Genomic DNA, 8591 nt, shown 5'->3' on the forward strand with positions numbered 1-8591 from the left:
TCTCTGCTTGTCCTTGACTGTAGCTCTACCTTACCCAAGTGGAGAGCTTCCCCAGGAGCCGGGGCTTAACCTGAGCGCTGGCCTCCTTAAGCATCTTATTCCATTTAGTTCTTAGGGCTTTGGCTGAGCCCTAGGAAGTTAACCCACATAGCTACCTGCCTCAACAAGCAAGTCTCAGAGACGAGTCTAATGTCTACTGAGTCTGGTTTAGCAAAGGAAGGTACTGGTTTTATGCGATCTTTATTTTTAAAGATGTATTTATTTATTTTGAAAGAGAAAGAGAGAGAGCTAGCAGGGGGAGGGACAGAGGGAGAAGGAGGAGAGAAAATCCCAAGCAGACTCCCCTTGGAGCAGGGAGCCAGACGTGGGGCTCGATCCCACAACCTGAGATCATGACCTGAGTGCGAATCGAGAGTTGGTGGCTCAGCCGACTGAGCCACACCAGGCACCCCTGCGCTCTCTTTAAATTTAAGGGAAGCAGTGGAGGGCAAGAGAAACTACAATCAGAAGAGCCAGGTCTTGGGGCACCTGGGTGGCTCAGTGGGTTAAGCCTCTGCCTTCGGCTCAGGTCATGATCTCAGGGTGCTGGGATCGAGTCCCGCATTGGGCTCTCTGCTCAGCAGGGAGCCTGCCTCCTCCTCCTGTCTCTCTCTGCCTGTCTCTCTGCCTACTTGTGATCTGTCAAATTAAAAAAAAAAAAAAAAATAAGACCCAGGTCTTAATCCTTTCTTTGCCATCATCTTCTGTGTGGGTGACCTTGAGCAATTTCCTGCCAGATCAGCACTAATATTGTCAAATTCTATGAAAGCGACATGGATTCCCTTCTTGGAAAGCAACTTGGCATCGTGTTCATACACCTATTCACTCAGGAAAATACTCAGTTTGGGGGGGGGGAGATGATTACACACAAAGACATACCTCACTTTGTTATTTATAATAACAAAAAATAGGAAACAATCTACATGGCCAAGGTCAGGGGGTTCAGCATAGCAGGTAGAGTTAAGAGCACTGATTCCCATGCCAGACTGGGTGTAAAGCTCAGCTCAACCACTTGTTATAATTTTAGGCAAGTTATTTGAGATCTGTGTGCCTCAACTTTCTCATCTATAAGATGATGATAATAATGCCTATTTCATAGACGTAGTTTGAGGATCAAGTGGGCTGATTACATGTATAATTAAAACAGTGCTAGACATAATTAGTTATTATTATTATACAGCCATTAATAATAAAGTTGATGGGTGAAAAAGGGAGTTGTTTAATGAGCACAGAGTTTCGGTTTTGCGAGGTGAAAAAGTTCTGGAGATCTTTTTCACAATAATGTGAATATATTTAGCATTACCGAGTTGTGCACTTAAATATGGTTAAGATGATAAAAAATAAAACAAGTTAATGAAACGGTTGTGATAACAGGGACAAACCTGTGTTATGCTCTTGATTTAGAAAAGGATGCAAAAGTACGTATGACCCCCAACAATGTGGAAAAATGCAGAGAAAAATACAGAGTTTCCCTTTCCCTTTCGGGTTTTGGGCCATCACCATTCCACCGCAGCCCCCAGGGTCCCAGACACCTTCCCTTCATTCCTCTTGTCAAAGATGGAAAAGGCCAATATAGGGATCCCTGGGTGGCTCAGTCACTAAGCGTCTGCCTTTGGTTCCCGTGGTGATCCCAGGGTCCTGGAATGGAGCCTCCCCACAGCCTGCATAAGGCTCGCTGCCCGCAGGAAGCCTGCTTCTACCTCTCCCACTCCCCCTGCTTGTGCTCCCTCTCTCTCTGTGTCAAATAAACAAGATCTTAAAAAAAAGAAAGAAAGAAAAAGGCGAATATAAAAAGATAGTAATGACACCCCCCCCCCAAGGAAAGTGTGATGAACTACAAAGAAGAACAAAAAGGAGCTAGAGAAACGCTTAGTCATTTCGTCGGTATTTATCCCGAGTCTACAAGCTTGTTCTATACCTTGTATGGATTCGTCATTACACAAAGGAAGGTCTATTCAACAAACCCTACTGGTGTATTAAAAAGTGAAGGACGGGCGCCTGGGTGGCTCAGTGGGTTAAAGCCTCTGCCTTCAGCTCAGGTCATGATCCCAGGGTTTTGGGCTCGAGCCCCGCATCGGGCTCTCTGCTCGGCGGGGAGCCTGCTTCCCTTCATCTCTCTGCTTACCTGTGATCTCTGTCTGTCAAATAAATAAATAAATAAATAATCTTAAAAAAAAAAAAGTGAAGGACTATTTCTCCCTGCCCTGCAGTTTAGAGTTTAATGAAAAATTAACCCTTTAATAATTATTATTATTATTTTTATATATTATATTATATTTATATTTATAATTATTTATTTATATATATAAATATTTATAAATATTTATAATTATTATTATATATTATTATTACCTGTAATAATTCAACCGCAATCAAAGCACTTTTGCATTGCCATATTTCAGTTGGAGGCTTGGGGGGACAGGTCTGTGCTGGCTTGCAGGGAAAGGGCTTGGCCAGGTGGTCTTGCTTCCTAGGAACTCCGCATTTTCCCAGGCCTCCGGGGCCCAGGCGGGGTGGGACTACGACAAGATCAGGAGCCCACCTGTGCTGTTGCAGAGGGGAGGAGAGACTGTCATTATGCTTCCGCGATAAAAACATGTTCCCCCCGCCCCCCCCCAAGAAAGTGAAAAATTAAGAAAAAGTTTTAAATGTTCCCAAATAGAAGAGTAAAACAAATACTTTTTAAAATTTTTTTTATTTTTTTTTTTTAAGATTTTATTTACGTCTTTGACAGAGAGAGACAGCGAGAGAGGGAACACAAGAAGGGGAAGTGGGAGAGGAGAAGCAGGTTTCCCGCAGAGCAGGGAGCCCGATATGGGGCTCAATTGCAGGACCCCTGGATAATGACCAGAGCCGAAGGCAGATGCTCAGCTGACTGAGCCACTAGGCGCCCGCAAATACTATTTTTAAAGGAGGAAGAAAAAACCTTCCTCTTGCTTTTATTTAGTGCACGAGAAAAGGAGTCTCATTCCCATGGTTCCACTGGGGCTCGAACCCAGGACCTTCTGCGTGTAAAGCAGACGTGATAACCACTACACTATGGAACCTCCTCAAGAGCATGTTGGCATCATTAGCTTATTCATAGCCTAACATCTGAACCGGCGCCTCAGCTCAAACCCCGCCCCTCGGCCGTAGCTCCTCCTCCGCCGTGGCTCCGCCCCACCTCCAAGACAGGGTGTTCGCGGCTAAGTCCCCGGCTCCGGCTGTGGCGTTTACGCTGCTCGCACAACCTGCCCGCCACGTTCGTCAGCCCTGTGACCAGAGCGAGGCCAGGGCTGGGGTGACCCTCCTGAGGGCCGACCCCCTAATCACCCGTCCCAAGTTTTTTGTCAGCCGCGAGGTCAGCGGGACCTGCCCAGAGGGCAGGCGGAAGCGGACCTTGCCGCGGCCATGACGGCTGTTAGCCGCTTCCCTCGGCTGGGGAGAGACCCGCGCTTTCCCGGTTTATCCCTGGGCGCCCTGCGCCGCTGCTGGCGGCACGTGGGGGCCTTGAGTCCGGAGCAGGGCGGACAGGAGCGCCTCTTGGAGCCAAAGACTGAGGCAGCGCCGGGTTTGGGAGTGGGCTGGGCGTCGCCGTCACATCGGCATTTCTGTTGACAGGGTTGGAAGAGTCCGCTGGTTAGTGGGCCCCTTGCCCGCGGGTGTAGGCTCCTAAGGGTTCCCCGACATTTTCACAGCGTTCCTCCTCTCCCGACCCCCCACCCCCACCCTCCGCCCACGGGAGCAGGAAGTTGCAGGACTTTTGTTGGCCCCTATTTGGGCTGGGGTTGGGCTGGGAGGGGCGGTGTAGACGGTTTACAGCCCTTCACGGCTGGGGGTGATGAAGCGGTACCCGCCAAGAGATTTGAGCGGCCTAGTGCAAAAGGAAAATGCCAGATTCCTTGTTCATGAGTTACTAAGAGTCCCAAAACGGTGGTAAGCAGAGCATTAAACCCAGCGCCGGCCCCTGCGACTGCGCAGGTTGTAGCCGGTGAACCTGTCGCGGTGCTTCCGAGACTTCCGGCCCGCACCAGGTGCTGGAACCCTCCATTACGAAGGGCTCCGGTGTGCTCCGGCTTCTTAGTTTTCATTGTCACTGCTGTTTCCCCTCCCCAGTGCTTTTGGATGGATCTTCGTCATCGTCCTAGGATTGCTCACCACCCTCAAGCTTAAAAACCCAGCCAAGACCTTTTGACGGGCATCTTTAAGGGCTGAGTTGAACACGGCTGAAGGCTGGGGCTGTCTTTTCCCCTGGCGTCTTCCTCTGAAGCTGGCAGAATGATGGAGACATGGTACTGATTGTATGAAAGCAACCCCTTCAGCCGAGTCCTGACTTCCCGGGAAGACCTGTGGAAGAAACAGGTGGGTGGAAAGCAAACTAATCTGGGGGGCAGAATCTAAATTCTAGTCCTGCCCTGGTTACTCGTTAACTATGTGCTCTTCGGTTCACCTCCCAAGCCTCAGCGTCCTCCTTGGTGAAATGAATGGGTTGGACCAGACACACCCACTTCCCCTCTGGGTCTAAATGTTATCCCTCCTTTCCAGGTGGGCACATGGAGGCAGTTACCTGCCGTGTAAGTTTTCCACAGGGATGGAGGCAGGCGTGCAGCTCGTGCTTGGGTTCTCTACTCCCGGGCCCCCTACTCCTACTGAGCCCCCCACTCCGTAATATTCACCATGGGGCCCATTGCAGAATTCCTTTTTGTTGATACCTTTCTCCAGGCCTCTTGATGCAGATGGCCACGAGTGGATAGCCACCAGCAGGAGGATGGATTCATGAAAGCTCAACTGCTAGTCCATGGACCATAATGACTCCCAGGATACCCAATGCTAAGTACATCCCACCTGTTTCCAAACCTCTCTCTGTGCAGAACAAGGCCGCAAATTAGGCCTGAAATTACACTCACTGTTGTGTTTTGGTTTTTCTCTAGGGAACGCTTCGCTCATCTCCAAGCTTTGTGTCTGCCCTTGCTCCAAAGGATGGGTTCTCCGAGTGCAAGTTTTGGCCAAGTTCCCACACATGCTCTGTGTAGAAAAGAAGCTGGTGCACCTCTCATGCGTGCCACGTAGGTTTCTGCCTTTAGTGGAAAATTCTTGTGCCTTTTTTCCATTCTGACAAGGAGGAAGACCTTTGTTCCACTTCCCTGCTGCCCTCAGCGTGTAGTCACATTCTCTGTTGTTAGTGAAGCACGAGATTGTTTACAAAGCACTTCCACGTACACTCCTATGAGGAAGCCATGATAAGTATTACTGTCTTCATTTTTCAGCTGAGAAAGTTAAAGCTGATGAATCTGAATGCCTTCCCTGAGACCATTCTGCTTATACTCAGTCTTCTGATGCCAAAGTGATTTTGGGAGGCCCATGTCCGCAAAGGCCACGTGTGGTTCCTGTAAGAGCGCCCCTGAGTTCTTGTAATAGTTCATATGCACTCAGGGAGGGAACGGATAACTCTATTCTTCCTTTGTGATTTTATTTTTTTTAAAGATTTGTTTATTTATTTGAGAGAGAGGGAGAGAGAATTTTGAGCGGACTCCCTGCAGAGCATGGAGCCTGAAGCAGGGCTCAATCCCATGACCCTGTGAAGGGGTCTTGGGCTCGATCCCAAGACGCTGAGATCATGACGTGAGCTGACGCCAAGAATCAGACCCTCAACCGACTGAGCCACCCAGGCCTCTCTCCCTTGTAGTTTTAAGATGAAGTCCTCAAAAGCAGGAAACAAAAGCCTGCCTAGAAACAACCGTTGGTGACTTTGATCTTGGAACCATCAGTGTCATGGCTAGCCTTTCAGATGGCCACAGTTTTGCCTGGCGCTTCAGGCAGTTCAGTCGGATGTGCGAGGCCTGTGTCTCCCCGCCCCCGCCACCCCAGGTATGCCCGTAAGCATCTGAACAACTGTAAGTCAAATCCATCAACAGACTAGTAAATAAGGACTAGAAGTCACTTCAAAGTTTTGAGTCCCCTGATTTCTCAGATGCTTGGTGTGGCTTCCCCAGCGGATGGCTTTACTGATGGAGAGCAACTCAGCCAGAGAAACCACGGTCTCAAACACTGAGCTGACTTAGGAAGCTCTGTTTATCTGATTTCATTTAGAAAGGGTTATACTCTGTCTTTCACTACCGTGCTCCAGTATTTACTAAGAAAATAAGTCATTACCTTATTATGTGAGCTCACCTTAATCTTCTCCCTTTTACAGCTCATCAAGTTCGAAACATTTGAAATTAGCCTATTGGAATGGGTATTTGATATTTGTTGCTCTTTGCCCCCATGCCTTTTCATAGTCATCTGTATCCCTCTGTCTTCTTATCTGGCTCAACTTCTATGGTCATTTTTATCACTTGTTTGCCCTTTTGTTGTACTTGTTGGCAAACCACAGTCTGTAAGGTCCCGCTCTCTCCGTACTCTGCCCTTGTATATGGCCCCAAGAGGAACACATATCCAGGTCAACCGATTTCACACTAAATTCTTGACTACTGACCTCAAGCGAACCCTTAATGTAGCCTAGAATCCAGTCTACTTCTTCGTCCATTCATTCTCCTCTTCTCCTAAAGGACAATTTTGTATCTTCTCTCCCTGAACTTCCTGTACCTCCTTCCCCAGCCTCACTTACAGGTGATGAACCTGCTTCTTTTTTCAGTAAAGAGATAGAAGCAATGAGAAGAGAACTTCCGTAAGTCCCCACCACTTCTGCCCAGCCACCAGTATCTGTGCGATCAGAGATCTAGATCAGGCCTCTCCCTGTAGATCACAATAGATCAGGGCTTCTCAACAGCTGTTTTGACATTTGGGACTGAGTAACTCTTGGTCATGGGGGTTGTTCTGTGCATGGAAGGATGCCTCACAGCGTCTCTGGCCTCTACCCACTCGATGTCCCTGGCATCCCTCCCCCCAGTTGTGAGCACCCAAAATGTCCTCTGGCAGGGGGAGATCTTGGGGGCCATTCGATAACATTTACAGATACTTTTGGTTGTCCCAGCGTGGGTGCAAGGGTTGGTGTGCTGTTGGCGTGTGGGGGTAGAGACCAGGGATGTGGTGAGATGTCCTGCAGGGCACATGACAGGCCGCCGTGGCAAAGCTCACCTAGTCCCGAATGTTCCTAGTGCTATGATTGAGAAGTCCTGTCCTAGATGCATTGTCCACATTTCTATCAAAATCCAGCCCGCCATCTGCTCTTGTCCACTCCAGGAAATCACTCCAGCAAGTCCCCTCTCTCCTACATGATTATTTACCTTCTCTGTCATCGCCTTCCGATAAACTTACAAACATGCTGCAGTTTCTCTCAGCGTTAAAAGGAACCCCTGATCCCCTTTCGGCCTCTAGCTAGTTCAATTTTTTTTTTTAAAGACTTTATTTATTTACTTATTTATTTGACACAGAGAGAGAGAGAGAGACAGCACAAGCAGGCAGAGAGGCAGGCAGAGGCAGAGAGAGAAGCAGGCTCCCTGCTGAGCAAGAAGCTCATTGTGGGACTCGATCCCAGGACCCTGGGATCATGACCTGAGCCGAAGGCAGCGTCCCAACCGACAGCCACCCAGGTGACCCTAGTTCAGTTTTTTTGCTGTTTGTTGTTGTTGTTGTTGTGTTTTTGTTTGCTCTCCTTTGCAATAGAACTCGTAGAAAGATGTGTCTGTAGGCTCTCTCTCCCATTCCTCTCCTTTTGGAAGTGCTTTTCCCTCATGGCTTTTAGGGTACTGCCCTCTCCTGATTTTTGTTTCCTACCTTATGAGTCACCCCTTCTCGGTCACCTTTGCACTTGGACGACTTCTCTCTTCATTTCCACCGCCTGGATGACCTCACTCATTTGTTTTACTTATTTATTTATTTTAGATTTTTTTTTTTTGTTTATTTATTTGGCAGACAGAGATCACAAGTAGGCAGAGAGAGAGAGGGGGAAGCAGGCTCCCTGCTGAGCAGAGAGCCCGATGTGGGGCTCCATCCCAGGACCCTGAGATCAGGACCTGAGCCAAAAGCAGAGGTTTAACCCACTGAACCACCCAGGCGCCCCGACCTCATTCATTTGAATGGCTTGAAATAGTTGCTATAGTCTCGTCAACACTTTCCTCCCAAACTCCAAATGTACCTACTTCACGTGTCCATTTAGATGTGTGTCTAACGGGCATCTTAAAGCTATCAGAGCTGCGGCGACACTCCTGGCATCCGCCTCCATCTGCTACCCCCCTCTTCCTTATCTCAGATAAGAACAGCTTCACCTTTCTACCTATTGAGGCCCAAAACTTTGAATCATACTTGATTCTTCTTTTCCTCATACCTTGAATCTAATTCTACTAGCAAATTCTATTGGCCTTCCTTTCAGGATCTATGTAGAATCTTGTCAGTCACTTTCTGTGTCTCCTCTGCTGTCACACCAGTCAAAGCCATCATCCCATTTGGCCTGGATCATTGCCAGACACCTCCCCTCCTGGCCTCCCAGCTTCTGCCCTTTTCTCCCTATGGACTATTCTCTGCACAGTAGCCAGAGTGATCCCTTTTTTTTTTTTTTTTTAATTTTATTTATTTATTTGACAGACAGAGATCACAAGTAGGCAGAGAGAGAGGGGGAAGCAGGCTCTCTGCTC

General features: G+C 48.3%; 1 long non-coding RNA gene and 1 other non-coding gene across 2 annotated transcripts; one reads left to right on the forward strand and one right to left on the reverse strand.

Annotated features, from left to right (window-relative positions):
* Positions 1-3013: 3013 nt before the first annotated feature.
* Positions 3014-3086, reverse strand: TRNAV-UAC. Its single transcript has one exon. It is a non-coding gene; the product is annotated as a tRNA-Val (tRNA).
* Positions 3087-4154: 1068 nt separating this feature from the next.
* On the forward strand, positions 4155-5199 carry LOC111150542. Its single transcript, XR_002640807.1, has 3 exons — positions 4155-4380; positions 4741-4852; positions 4950-5199. It is a non-coding gene; the product is annotated as an uncharacterized LOC111150542 (long non-coding RNA).
* The last annotated feature ends 3392 nt before the right edge of the window (positions 5200-8591 follow it).

This window comes from Enhydra lutris, unplaced genomic scaffold (assembly GCF_002288905.1).
Source record: "Enhydra lutris kenyoni isolate GAN:26980312 unplaced genomic scaffold, ASM228890v2 scaffoldscaffold23, whole genome shotgun sequence".
NCBI lineage: Eukaryota > Metazoa > Chordata > Mammalia > Carnivora > Mustelidae > Enhydra > Enhydra lutris.